This window comes from Microtus pennsylvanicus, chromosome 15 (assembly GCF_037038515.1).
Source record: "Microtus pennsylvanicus isolate mMicPen1 chromosome 15, mMicPen1.hap1, whole genome shotgun sequence".
NCBI classification, from domain to species: Eukaryota; Metazoa; Chordata; class Mammalia; order Rodentia; family Cricetidae; genus Microtus; species Microtus pennsylvanicus.
In genome coordinates, this window is record NC_134593.1 from 8,054,648 (window position 1) to 8,069,038 (window position 14,391).

The following is a 14,391-nucleotide window of genomic DNA, read 5'->3' on the forward strand; positions in this document are numbered from 1 at the left end:
ACATATTGACGTTTTTGTTAAGTGAGCCATCTTCCTAGGAAATTGCATAGACTGGGAATAGATTATAATGAGTGAGTCCAGATCCAGAGAGACAAATGCTGAAAGTTCTTCGCATAGACTGTTCTTAGCTTCTATTCTTCAGTTGTGAGTATTAAACATCGAGGAAGAGATGGGAGAAGCTACCTGGGGTGGCTGTATAATTTGACCTATATGTGTAAGTAAGATTTTGCTATAGTGGTAGGGATATTTAGTAGGAGCTGAAATTGGACTATGTATGTATTTGTAGGGCTTTGGATGTGTGGGTGGACATATGTGGTAGTTGTTAACACAGCCATGTTTTTTTTTTTAGAAGCATTTAGCATTTTATTTTTTTGAATTCAAAATTTCTGCCTCCTCCCCGCCTCCCTTTTCCCTCCCCCTCCCCGAGTCCCCATACCCCACTTCCCTTCCCCTCCCCCCACTCCCCACGCACCACTCCCTTCCCCCTCCCTCTCCAGTCCAAAGAGCAGTCAGGGTTCCCTGCCCTGTGGGCAGTCCAAGTTCCTTCCCTCTCTATCCAGGTTCTAGGAAGGTGAGCATCCAAACAGGCTAGGCTCCCACAAAGCCAGTACATGTAGTAGGATCAAAACCCAGTGCCATTGTCCTTGGCTTTTCAGCAGCCCTCATTGTCCACCATATTCAGAGAGTCTGGTTTTATTCCATGCTCTTTCAGTCCCAGTCCAGCTGGCCTTGGTGAGCTCCCAATAGATCTGTCCAATCATCCCAGTGGGTGGGCGCACCCCTCACGGTCCTGACTTCCTTGCTCATGTTCTCTCTCCTTCTGCTCCTCATTGGGACCTTGGGAGCTCAGTCCATTACAGCCATGTTTTTTAACAGGCTGTGGCATAGGAGTGGGAACACAGGGAGACCAGCATCTCAATAGCTTGGTGGGACTTTGGTTAGTTTGGAAGATACATTTGAAAATTCTCATCAAGCTGTGGGCTGAGGTAGGAGCTGTAGGTGAGTTTGAATCCAGTAGAGATTACAAGTAGCCACATTTTAGGCAGCTTTACATGCAGGGATGAATCGATCGATACAAAGAGCCAGACACACAGACATGCAGATATTTGTGATTCTTTGCCTATGAATCCCAGACTTGTGGTACGTGTGTGTGTGTGTGTGTGTGCGCGCGCGCGTGCCTGTGCATGTGTGTGTGTGTGTGAGAGAGAGAGAAAGTGAAGTATTAAGAATTTTGTCTTTGGTTTGGGATATTGATATAGGGGAAGCTAGCGGGACCGGAAACATAAGCCTGAGTGTGGGTCGTTAGCTGTAAAGAATGGGATACCTATTATACCCTGACACATAACCATCGGTGTGGATGTATGTATGCTTGTGTCTGTATGTGTGTATGTCTTTGTTTACATGTATGTATATCTAGTGTACTGCTATATGGGAGGACTATTTGCAAAATCAGACACCTTATATGTGCATGCTCTGTGTGTGTGTGTGTGTGCTCATGTATGTGCATTGTACTGTAGCTAACCCGACACTAGCTGGACCTGAACACATCTCCATATGATAAGCTGTTTTTATACGTAAAGTGATGCATGGGGGCACCTGTCACTTGGATGCAGGGGAGGGTGAACCATGCAGGACCTGCTATGCAACCATGTGTGTGTGTAGGTTTACCTGTAAGACAATAGATAGATAACAGAACCAGACATGTGCCTTGTATGAATATGCAGATATGGAGCAGGGTGGAACACCTAGTTGTGATCAGGTGTGACTTTGGTTGTAGGGAAGGGTTCTGTCCTAGGACTAGATACAAAGACTTGTATGTGTATGTTGAATTTTCACTATAAGAAAAGTGTACCTAACAGGATTAGAGAACTGAAGTGTGTAAGACACTTCTATATAAGGCAGGCAGGGAAAACCTAGCTGGTCTTGATTCCAGGTTATGTGTGCGATTTGTGTTTATGAGAAGTGGTACCTCACAGGAGGAGATAATGAGATCTGTGTGGATGTGTATGTCTCTCTGTGTTTCTCTGTGTGTGTATGTGTTGTGTCTGGAGAGAGAGAGAGAGAGAGAGAGAGAGAGAGAGAGAGAGAGAGAGAGAGAGAGAATACTAAACTATGTAAGATTAATGTGTATACAAGATTTCTGTGTAAGGGGTTAACATGAAGAATCTGATATGCTGGTCTTTTCATGCATGTGTGTGTGCGTACATGCATGCAAGTGCCTCTGTTTCTGTGTGTGTGTGTGTGTGTACATCTGTGGTGCATCTATTGTGGTGATGTGTGCTTTAGTTGTTACATAGGAAAAAAAACTCACATTACCTATCACCACCCATTTGTCTACTGTGTCAGTGGCTATAGAAGAGGGGACTCTGAGAATTATCTTGTTCCAAACCATGTATTGGGTGGTGGTGGACATACGAGTTGGCAGATCTTGGATGGCATGACACTTAGCCTGCGTGGAAGACTTTAGTTTTAAAGCAATGGTAAATGTAGCAGAACCTGACATCAGGATCTAGTGTATGTCTGGGGGGCCTTGACTATGGGTGAGGGCTTACCTACAGGGTCTGACACTAAGATCTTTTTCTATTGTTTCAAGGTTCTTTTGTTTCCCTTCTCACTACTTTTCTCCTTCTTTCTCCCCCCCTCCTCTTCTCCCCTCCTTTCTACTCCCCTCTCCTCTCCTCCACTCCTCTCTTCCCCTCTCCCCCCTTCTTCTCCCCTCCTTTCTACTCCCCTCTCCTCCCCTCCACTCCTCTCTTCCCCTCTATCCCCTCTCCTCTTCTCCCCTCCTTTCTACTCCCCTCTCCTCCCCTCCACTCCTCTCTTCCCCTCTATCCCCTCTCCTCTTCTCCCCTCCTTTCTACTCCCCTCTTTTCTCCTCCACGCCTCTCTTCCCCTCTCCCCCTCTCCTCCCCTCCACTCCTCTCTTCCCCTCTATCCCCTCTCCTCTTCTCCCCTCCTTTCTACTCCCCTCTCCTCCCCTCCCCTCCTCTCTTCCCCTCTATCTCCTCTCCTCTTCTCCCCTCCTTTCTACTCCCCTCTCCTCCCCTCCACTCCTCTCTTCCCCTCTATCCCCTCTCCTCCCCTCCACTCCTCTCTTCCCCTCTATCCCCTCTCCTCTTCTCCCTTCCTTTCTACTCCCCTCTCCTCCCCTCCCCTCCTCTCTTCCCCTCTATCTCCTCTCCTCTTCTCCCCTCCTTTCTACTCCCCTCTCCTCCCCTCCACTCCTCTCTTCCCCTCTATCCCCTCTCCTCCCCTCCACTCCTCTCTTCCCCTCTATCCCCTCTCCTCTTCTCCCCTCCTTTCTACTCTCCTCTCCTCCCCTCCACTCCTCTCTTCCCCTCTATCCCCTCTCCTCTTCTCCCCTCCTTTCTACTCTCCTCTCCTCCCCTCCACTCCTCTCTTCCCCTCTATCCCCTCTCCTCTCCTCAACTCCTCTCTTCCCCTCTATCCCCCTCTCCTTTCTTTTGAACTCTCCTCTCCTCTTCTCTTGTCCCCACCACTCTCCTTTCAACTACTCCCCTCTCCTCCACTCATATCTCCCTCCTTCTCCTCCCCTCTCCCTTTCCCCCCTTCTCCCCCTCCTCTCCTCCCCTCTTCTTTCTTCTCCTCTTTTCTCCCCTCCATTCCACTTTCCTCTCCTCCCCTATCCTTTCCTCCCTTCTCCTCAGCTCCCCCATCTTTTCATACCATCTCTTCCTCTCTTCTCTTCTCTCCTCTCCTCCAGTCCCCTCTCATCTCCTCTTCTCTTCTCTCCTGTCCTCTGCTCTCTTCCCTCCCCTCCTCTCCCTTCTCTTCTTCTCCTCTCCTCCCCTCTCCACTCCTCTCCTTTCCTCTCCCACCTCTCTCTCTCTCTCTCTCTCTCTCTCTCTCTCTCTCTCTCTCTCTCTCTCTCTCTCTCTCTCTCCAACATGTGTTTGTGTGTGTAACTTGGCTCTTCAGAATTGGGAAAACAACAGGTCCTGAATCTCTTTGCATGTGTGTTGGATTTGGATGTAGCAGAGGATATAACTAACTTAATCTGATCTGTGTCCATGTGTGTGTGTGTGAAGCTTTGCCTTTAGAGGCAAAAAAAAAAAAGCAGGAACTGTCAGATAACATCATCTTTTGTATGTGTTTCTGAGTGTAGTATGTTCTTTTACCTAGTAAGTTATGTTGGCACATGAGAATCTCAACAAATCAAAATGTCCGTGTAAGTCCAGTGATGTGGACGGACATGCTGTCAGTTCCTGCCATTTTCCCCTCCATAGGCAAAGCCTTATAAATATACATGGATAAATAGCAGATTCAGCTAGTTATAACCTCCCATATAGGCAAATCCAAACACAGACAAATAGATTAAGGGCTGGCTGGGTCCCCAATCCTGAATATTCAAATTACCCACACAAACACATTCAGGAGAGAGAGAGAGGGGAGAGAGAGAGAGAGAGAGAGAGAGAGAGAGAGAGAGAGAGAGAGAAGAGGAGAGGAGACGAGACAGAGACAGAAGGACAGAAAGACAGAGACAGAAAGACAGAGACAGAGAGACTGAGAAAGAGATTTAGTTCCTCTATGTGGGGCTTTGGATGTACGGCAGGAAGAAATAAAGGCCATGACATCTAGCCCAGTGTTTATCTTTATTCTCACAGCTTCAGCCCTCAGTTTGGTTTTAGTTTTGAGACTACTTATCAGGAACTTATATTCAGCCATAGCTGACATTCAGTGTAGGGCAGGAGATACTTAGAAGGAATAGCCACTTACCAATTTATGTAAGATTTATGTGTATGCAAGATTTCTCTGTGAGGGGATAACATGAAGTACTTGATATGAATTGGTGTATTGATGCATGCACGTTTGTGTGTGTGTGTGTGTGTGTGTGTGGAAGAGACAGGAGAGAGAGAGGGAGAGAGAGAGAGAGAGAGAGAGAGAGAGAGAGAGAGAGAGAGAGAGAGAGAGAGGAGAGAGAGAGCATACTAAATTATGTAAGATTGATGTGTATGCAAGATTTTTCTGTGAGGGGTTAACATGAAGAATCTGATATGTACTGGTGTTTACATGCATGTGTGTGTGCGTGCATGCATAACAAGTGTCTGTCTCTATGTGTCTGTGTGTATGTGTTTGTGTCTGTGGTGCATATATTGTGTTGATGTGTGCTTTAGTTTTTATGTAGGAAATACCTCACATTACCTATCACCACCCATGTGTCTACTGTGTCAGTGGCTATAGAATAGGGGATTACGAGAAGTAATCATGTATTGGGTGGTGGTGGACATACGAGTTGGCAGATCTTTCATGGGATGACACTTAGCCCTTGTAGAAGACATCAGTTGTAAGGAAATGGTAAATGTAGTAGAACCTGTAATCAGGATTTGCCATGTGTCTGTGGGGCTTGACTATGGGTGAGGGCATACCTACTGTACCTGACACCAAGATCTCTTTCTCTTGTTCCAAGGTTTTTGTTTCCCTCCTCTCCTTCCCCTTCTCTACTCTTCTGCCCTATCCTTTCCCTCCTCCCATCCTCTCTCCTCCGATCTCCTCCCCTCTCATTCCCTCTCCTCTCTTCTCCATCTATCCTCTTCACTACTACCTGCTCCTCACCTCCCATTCCCTCTCTTTTCCTCTTCTCTCCTTTCCTCCCCTCCCCTCTCTTCCCCTCTCTTCCCCTCATCTCTCCTCTCTTCTACTCTCATCTCTTCTCTTCTTCTCCATCAACCCTCTCCTCCTCTCCTTCCCCCTCCTTTCCTCACCTCTTCTATCCTTCCCTTTCCTCAAATCTTCTCCCTCTCCTTCCCTCACCTTTCTCTCCTCCCCTCTCCTCTACTCACATTTCCCCCTTTCTCCTCCCTTCAACTCTCTTCTCCTCTACTCCCCTCTCTTCCCTTCTCCTCCCCTTTCCTCTCCACTCCTGTCCTTCCCTCTCCTCCCCTCTTCTCTCCTCCTCTCTCCTTTTTACTTCCCCCCTCCACTTTTCTTCCATTTTTATCCCCTCTCTTCCCTTTCCCTTCCCTCCCCTCTCTTTTCCTCTCCTCCCTTCCCCTCCACACTCCTCTCCTCCCCTCCACTCTCTTCTCCTCTCCAACCCTCTCTTCCCCTCTCCTCTCCTCCCCTCCCATCCGCTGTCCTCCTCTCTATTCTTCTCCCCTCCTCTCCCCTCTTCTCTCCCACCCCTCTTTTTCTCTCTCACTGACATGTTTTTGTGTGTGTAACTTGGCTTTTCAGAATTGGGAACACAACAGGTCCTGAATCTCTTTGTGTGGGTGTTGGATTTGGATATAGCTGAGGATATAACTAACTTAATCTGATCTGTATCCATGTATGTGTGTGTGAAGCTTTGACTTTAGAGGCAAAAAAGGCAGGAACTGATCATAGCATATCATATTTTGCATGTTTTTTGTGTTTGTATGTGTAGTATGTTCTTTTACCTAGTAAGAATGTTGGCACAGGGGAATCTTAACACAATAAAATGTCCGTGTAAGTGCAGTGATGTGGACGGACATGCTGTCAGTTCCTGTCACTTTCCCCTCCATAGGCAAAGCCTTATATATATATACATGGATAGATACCAGATTCAGCTAGTTATAGCCTCCCCTATAGCCAAATCCACACACAGACAAATAGATTAAAGGCCGGCTGGGTCCCCAGTCCTGAATATCCAAATTAGACACACAAACACATGCAGGAGAGAGAAAGAGAGAGACAGAGACAGACAGAGAGACAGAAGAGGATATAGGAACAAAAGTTCCTGAAAACAAGAGAGACACATCTTGGCCTGATCTTGCTGTATGCTGACTGGTGTCAGGTGTGGGGAATGATCCCCTTGGGCTCATAATGAGCAGTGTGTGTTGGGAAGCATGGTGGTGGGCAGCAGGGATTCACAAATTAGTATATGTGGTATTGTAGTTAGCAGAAGCTTACCGCTGACACAAACCTAGAATTGTGTGTGGATTTTGCAAGGGAGAATGGAATACACTTGAATTTCTAGGTATCAGGCCCTGTTGGTCTATATCTCCTACACACACTGCTATATATAAAGCCTGTTTATGTGCCTTCTCTGTATTCCATGTTCAAAATGTGCAGCTTGATTTCAGTCGCTGAAGAACTCCTAACCATTCCCCCCGCTTTCACTGCTGCAAACTAAACTACCCTGTAGTCCACAATGAGTTGGAAGTTATCATCACCTTCATGCTATGTGAAAACTATGCAGGAAACTCTCTGACCAAGTGACAAGGGGGTGCACTTTTTGTCTAGTAGCACTAAAAACTGATTTGAAGGTGTGGTGGGAGCATGTTATAGTTGAATTTGATACACAGTATGTTTCGGGCTTCATGGTTGGGGTCCTGCAAGGCCAGATATGAAAGAATTCACATAGGGCAGTTTGAGAGCTGGTATTAAGCTGGTTCTAATACCACCCAATGCATTGAGATGGTGGGAGGCAGGCAATGTCAAGCAGTGTCAATTACTAGCAATGCTGTTTAGCACAGCATATGGGAGGGGACATTTGTGTAGGATCTTTACTACTACTGGTGCGGGAGTTATTGGGGGAAGGGACATCCTGAACTGCCATAGTAAAGTATATGGGTGACAATATATGAGTGTACGGGTAAGAAAAGTGTCAGGTAAGGGATGATATCTAAATGGATATGTGGATTGTGGCTGCAAATGTCCATCAGGGTCTGACAGCTAGCTCTTTTAGGATATATGTGGTTGTCAGCACAGCCTGGCTCCACGTATTCATTGTGAGGCAGCAAGGGTGGTGTGGTCTGCATGGGTTGACATTTAGCACTGAGAGTGGAGCAGTGCTGGGGAGTGTGCAGCGCTAGGCTCTCTGGCCTCCAGTAGCGGCATGGAGACTCATGAGCTCAAGCAAGTCTTACATCTGTGCTATGCTCAGCATCCCTCTTCTCCTGGGCTGGGGTGTTTGAGAGTCAAGAGTATAGTTGACTGTCAGAGGGGGGAATGAGCCCCCAGCTTTGGAGAGTCTTCATTCTGCTTCCTTATCATATCTTCATGCAGTAACGTTGAGGGTCCCATGGGTGTAAGACTGGTGAGCAGTACACATCTGGTTATCAGCCTGGACACTCCTTCCTGCTGCATAGCACTGAACCATCATCTTGTCGTAGGACAGGTATTTGTTGTCTGCTGGGCTGTGACAACAGTGTCCAGGCTTTCTCTAGATATCCTACGATACAGTCTCCCTCAGCCATGCTTCAGCTTTTGTATTTTCTTGGCTAATGTCATTAAAGCTCGTGTGGCCAGAGTTTATCTTCTGTGCTGTCTCTGTCTTCTTAAGAGGCTGAAACTTATGTGGATCTCTTCTGCATCTCTTGTGTGAATTTTGTAGTGTTTGCATGGGGGTCAGCTGTAGTAATTGAATTTGTGTTCAGTTTTCTAATGGGTTCCTTATTGTTTACTTTTGCACATTTGCAGACTTTTGTGGACAGATCATTTTCTCTGCCTTGATTTCCAAAGGTGGCCTGATAAAATCCGCTGATGCGATGTAGGTGGGTCTCTTGCTGGGATTTGTGTTTGAATCCATGTTTCCATCTCTGTTTCTTCTTTGTCCAACTCTGTGGATCTCTGAGACTTTGTGTGAAGGGCTGGAACCAGAAGTGCAGGGTCTGGATGGGTCGCTCCTGTCCTCTGCCATCACTTTTAGGATTAGACCCAGTTTGGATGTTTTGGTGCTTGGGGACCAGATTTTCAATTTCGAGTCTATCTGAGAAACGATCTTTCAGCTTAACAACAGTGACTAGAGTGGAGAAACAGGGGTCTCTGAGTGTTTATATTTCTTTGGATAAAAAATAAATGTTCTATTTGCCAACTGGTGTAAATTCAGCAGGAAATCTACTTTGGTACTTTGGTATTTGTTGTTTGTGTATTTTCTCAGTATAAGTGACTGACATCAAGTGCACCATTATCATGTGACTGGTGGCCTGAGAGAGAAGGTCCAAGGACACTGCCCTTTTCAGGAACTCCAGTTTAGAGGCTGTGCACACATGCACTCGTGTATCCCAAGGCTCTGTAATGGCATGTTCTTTCTCTGCTCAGGTAGTTTTCCAGGTCATCTCTGAAAAAAGAGAGGCATAGGTGACATTTTTACACTATCCAAAAACACACAGCATAAATCTATGCTGGAGATTTAAAGGTAACATACATTGGATGGCTTTCCTAGGGGATCCTTCTGTTATCCTCAGATCTTGATGAGAATTGGAGCAGGTTCTGTAGCTGGATGCTGGAACATGAGCCATCTCACTGCCCTGCACAGAATGTCCTCTTGAAGCTGTGTAGAACTTCTGAGTTTTCCTGAACTCAGAGATGACCTTTTTCATTGCTGACACCAGTGTTGAGTGTGCAAGTCCTCAGGTTAGGAATCCTTTGGGGACATGATTCAGGATGTGGCCAGGCACCTACAAGAGATGGAACATTGCAGATCAATGAGAAAACTGTCTGAGAGTTCCACATCCACAGGCACACGATCTGTGGTCTTGGCAGATAATGGCAGGTTTACTTTATGAAATTCAGGGACTAAAGAGGCAGATATAATGCTCATTGTCGTCCAAGGTGACATTCCCTAGGCCAACATCATTAAGGTGCGTCAGGGACCGCAGAAGGCAGGGAATAATTCCTCATTACAGCCCTGCAACTTTTCAGGAATCAGGCTCTGGAAACAAAGGAGGAAAAGCATTTTCCCACCAACATTTCTTAACATAGGCACTCTGCTTCCTGCACCTCATCTCACTTCCTCTTGTCTACATTAGACAGGATACATACTTGGTGAAAATGAGCTTCCACAAAAGATGATGTCCCAAAGAACCTGCAGATAATAGGAGAGAAAGGGTGACCAATAAGACATCTGGAGTTGACTTGGGAAACTCCATGTGACCCACCTGTACCAAACTGCTCATCACAGCTGTGTCAAGTGGCCGGTGGGTGTATTTAATCATTGTGCCAACCAAATATGTTATGCCCAGAAGAGCATCTAAGGACTCAGTCTTGTGCTCTGTGAGGAGGACACCTGTGGACAGCTTTGGGATGAAGCGTGTGGAGTTCCTCCTACAAGTGGCTGGTAATCATGGACCCTGCCCCTGCTTCATCCAACAGGGAGGTGGTAAAGGAGGGAAGTGATGGAAGTGGGGGTCTAGAACTCACCTGACTTTTGTTCTCTCAGATAAAATGCTAAAGATAGATACTTGCTTTAGTATCAGGGAAAGTCCTCGTTAGTCCAAAGGCAAATGTCAAAATAAACACCACAACTGATCATTCTGAGATTTGCCTTTGTAGAGAGTCTGTCATGTGAGTCTGGATCCCATGATTCTCATTGGTTGTATCTCCTGGGTTTCACTGACCTGGCTACAGCACCCAAGTCTCCTTTCCCATGCACTGCATTCAGTAAAGTATATCACAAATGATACTTGCCTTAGTAATCACCCACTGATACATAGCAGGTATGGCCACATAAACAAGAAGGCCTGTCACTCCAGTCTGGTTTTCCTTGCAAGACGGTGTGCGCTCTGGTTCTCATGGTTCTTCAACCCAGTAGACTAAGCATCTTGCCAGTTGCAGTGATTGTTCTTCCATACAGGGGTAAGATGATGTTCACCCGTTATACACAAACTGTTCCTCTATAACAGCTAGGGGCAGAGGGGAAAGATGAGCTACTTGCCCCAGTTTATATCAAGATCACTCTGAATCCATGACTCTGTTGTCTGTCCTCTTACCTTGTTTCCTCTGCATCTTGAGCTTAATGACCACGTCCCTGGAGTTGAAAACAGTTGACTCATGCTTATCTTTCTGTGGGTCAGTGTCAAGGATAAAACACATCACAGATACCTCTCTAATAAAACAGGATGAAAATTAGTGGTCTCAGGGCTGTCTTCAGCTATGAGACCCACAGATAAGCCCTGGTATTCAGTACTTTCTGAGTGGATACTCTTCATTACATCATTGGTTCTGCATAGAGGGTGTCCATGACAACACCAATGCAACTTTCACAAGAGGATCCTAGCAGAATGCTTCTAATCTACAGTCACGAGATTCTGTCTAGGTCTGACCCTCTGACCCGTGATGTGGGATCTAACCAAAAAGGAGTTCCAAGACTGCAGACTGAGTTGTGTGTTCACTGTTCCCCAGGATCAGGACAATCAAACAATACCCACCTTGCAAACTGGAGCAACATTCCAGAATTCCTTCTATAGTGGTAACCATTTCCTTTCTGCTTGCTGTCACTTTCCTGTTAGGAGACAAATATGGTTCTGACAAGCACCCCATAAGTAATGGCCCCTTCACCAACAGCTAGACTGAACCAGCATGCAGTGGGTGTGTCTCCCGTGAAAAGAGGGAAATGGATACAGGCTGCCTGCAAACACAACATAGGGAGGGGAAGGGAGGGAGGAGGAGACTCACTTCTGTCCAGTGTGGAAAAAAAAAATCTCTCTTGGCCTTGACCTTGAAGGGAAAGACAGATGAATTAATATTGATATTGTATGTCATGGAAGACCAGCACATTGGGACTTCTAATTCAAGAGTATTTTTGGGGAGAATTTTGGCACAGGGCTGCTCTCGGAAAATGATGCTATTGAAGGCCAGCCATTGGACATACCTCCTGTTAATAATGGTTGTCTGTGGAAAAGCCTGTGGTAGGTGCTGGACTTCTCTGTTGGAGTACACGACACTCTGTCATCTGGACTTCCTGCATGGCTCCCAATTTGCTCCCAATTTGGCTATCTCAGTCAATAGAACTGGAACCTCATCTTCTACAATGACTCAGTACATAAGATGATAATGACCTATGGAAGGCACAGTCTTAAGAACTTTGAAATATATTCTTCAGAGTCTTGATTCATATATCCTTCTGGATCATCTGTTTTCCGTTGGCTCTTCTTCTTATACACTTCGTGGTCTTTTTAGTTTTCTTCCCTCAAAGCCTCTGATGCTCTACAATTCTTTCTTCCTTTAGATAACACTACTTCTGACTGCCTCTAAAGCCTCTACTTCTCATACACTATTGTCTACTTTAGCTTAAACATTTCAGGGTAAAGGTTGTGGTGGGGTTTTGGAGCATTCCTTTTGAAATAAGATTTCCTAATTTACCTACCCTAACTATCATACGATGGTCGCAAAGGACATTAGAAAACATATAGATTAATAAACATTGAAGTGCATCTTGGGCACCCCATTTAGCTGTGTGTGTGCACCTGCGCTGCTCTCTCCTTCCAGTGGTGCCTCTTTCTTCTGAGAAACATAGCTTTTTCTTGAGAGTGGCAGACAGCAGCACAGAAATCTCACACAATTCCCAATTCTCTTCTTAACCCTCTTCCAGCCTTTGGACAGACTGCTGGCAGAGGCTGCACTTACATCTTTGGGAAGGACACCTTTTAAGCTGTTCTTGGATATTGTCTGAAGGGAAGATCTCTGAGTGACATGGATTTCAGTGGTGCTCATACCCTGAGTTGTATCCCTTTCCTTTCTTACAGAGGGTGTACTCTGAGCATCTGAGCTATTCTTTGGGGTGCTCACTTCCTGGGGTTTCTCACAGGACAAACACTGTGCAGAAGAAATGCACTCAGAGACTGGGCTTCTTGAGGACCACTCATTGCAAACCACGCTACCTACTGCCAGACTTCTGCTCAGGAGAGGAGTAACCTCAGAAGGACTTGTGGGTACTGGGTGGGGAGGATTTTCTTCCTTCAGCAGGTAGCACAGGGTGGCAGGCATGCTCAGGCTTCTGCTCCCCTGCTTGCTTGAACACTTCTCATCATGCCCCTGATATTCAGCCAGCAGGGTGAGGGTGGGAAGGGCAGGCTCACTCACTCTCCTCTTAGGAGGAAGGGACATGAGAGGATCTGCTGATGACACAGCCACACAGGCCTGCAAGGAATTAGTGATAGATTTAGTGTGGTCCTGAGGTGATCCATGGTTTAAAATGAGGTATGTGGCCATGATGTTACTGAATTTTTTCTCACGTAGACAATCACTAATAGCCTTGGGATGGTAGCCCATACCCCACATAGCCTGAACAATGCTGGGATTTGGTTTGTTATGGAATGACTCTGAGGATGATGGGAGTTTCCAAAATTCTTCCCTGTCTCTGATCCACTGGTGCTGCCTAATGTCATATATTGTGGGCCTCTGCTCAGGGTTCACAGTGAACAAGTGCACAATGAGGTGCATAAGCAAACGGTTTTGAGAGAGTGTGTAAGGAATGTAGTATATGGGATTCAGCATCACCTCCTTCATGTCTGGATAGGTTCTTGCTTTGAATGGGAAGCTCGCTGTCACCATTACATATAAAACCACTGCCATGCTCCAGATGTCAACTGCCCTTGCATCATACTCTGTGTCATCAAATAGCTCTGGAGCACAGTATTCAATAGTGCCACAGAATCCCTTGCATCTCTGCCCAGAGCTGACTCTGACGGCCATGCCAAAGTCACACAGTTTGATGTTTCCTTTGCCGTCAAGCAGGATGTTATCAAGCTTGATGTCCCTGTGGGCGATGTCATTATCGTGGCAGTAGTGCACTGCACACACAATCTGGCAGAAGATGTGTTGGGCCTGTGTCTGCTGAAGAGGACCACCCTCCTCAATGAGCGTGACTAGATCGCCATGTGCAGCAAACTCCAACACCATATAGGTGCAGTCTTTGCTGTTGATGATGTGGAAGAGCTTTATTATGTACGGGTGGTCCAACTCTTTCATGAAGTTCAGTTCTTTCCTATTATTACCGTCACTCTCCTCACCATTCGCAAGGATTTTAACTGCGACTTTCATATTTGTGAGGAGGTGGCAAGCCAGCATCACCTCAGCAAAGGCCCCTTTGCCGAGGGTATTTAGAAAGACATAGTGATCTGTAATTGTCTCCTCTTCATAGGTGCTGGCATTCAGGTCCAGCTGCATGGTCTCCTCCTCTCTGGTCTTGCTAGAAGGGTTCTTGATAATTTCCATGCCAACGCCAACTGAGAAAATCAGATTAAAAACAATGAGAAGTAAGTCAAGGGGTAAAGTTTTTAGCTTTCTGTTTCTTCATGGACAAGTGTGACAGATGCAAACAACCTTACAGTGAACTTCTGGGTCACAGAAAATAAGAATAAGCCAAACTCTAAAGAAATCCTGAGAAACGTACTGAAGATGAGAACGTAAGGAAATAGACCAGCGTGAACATTGCAATGGCATAAATGCTTAATTATTGAAAAGAACAAGCAAAACAGAAACAACCTTATCAAAAGTGATCAAAGAGGAGAAAGTTCAGTTTAAATTTATAGTCAAGTTTTGGTCTTGTTACAGTAAATATGGCTACTTCTAAAACACCATTTGGAAGACATTTTTTTTTTGACAACTAACATGGGGTTTTATTTTGGTATGGAAATGATATCCTATTCATTCTGTAAACATATCTGAACAGAAAATGAATTAAAA

At 45.8% G+C, this 14,391-nt stretch overlaps 1 pseudogene; it reads right to left on the bottom strand.

Annotated features, from left to right (window-relative positions):
- LOC142836114 (elongation factor 1-gamma pseudogene) overlaps positions 1 to 13,920 on the bottom strand; it is a 32,997-nt pseudogene extending 19,077 nt beyond the window's left edge.
- Positions 13,921 to 14,391: the final 471 nt, after the last annotated feature.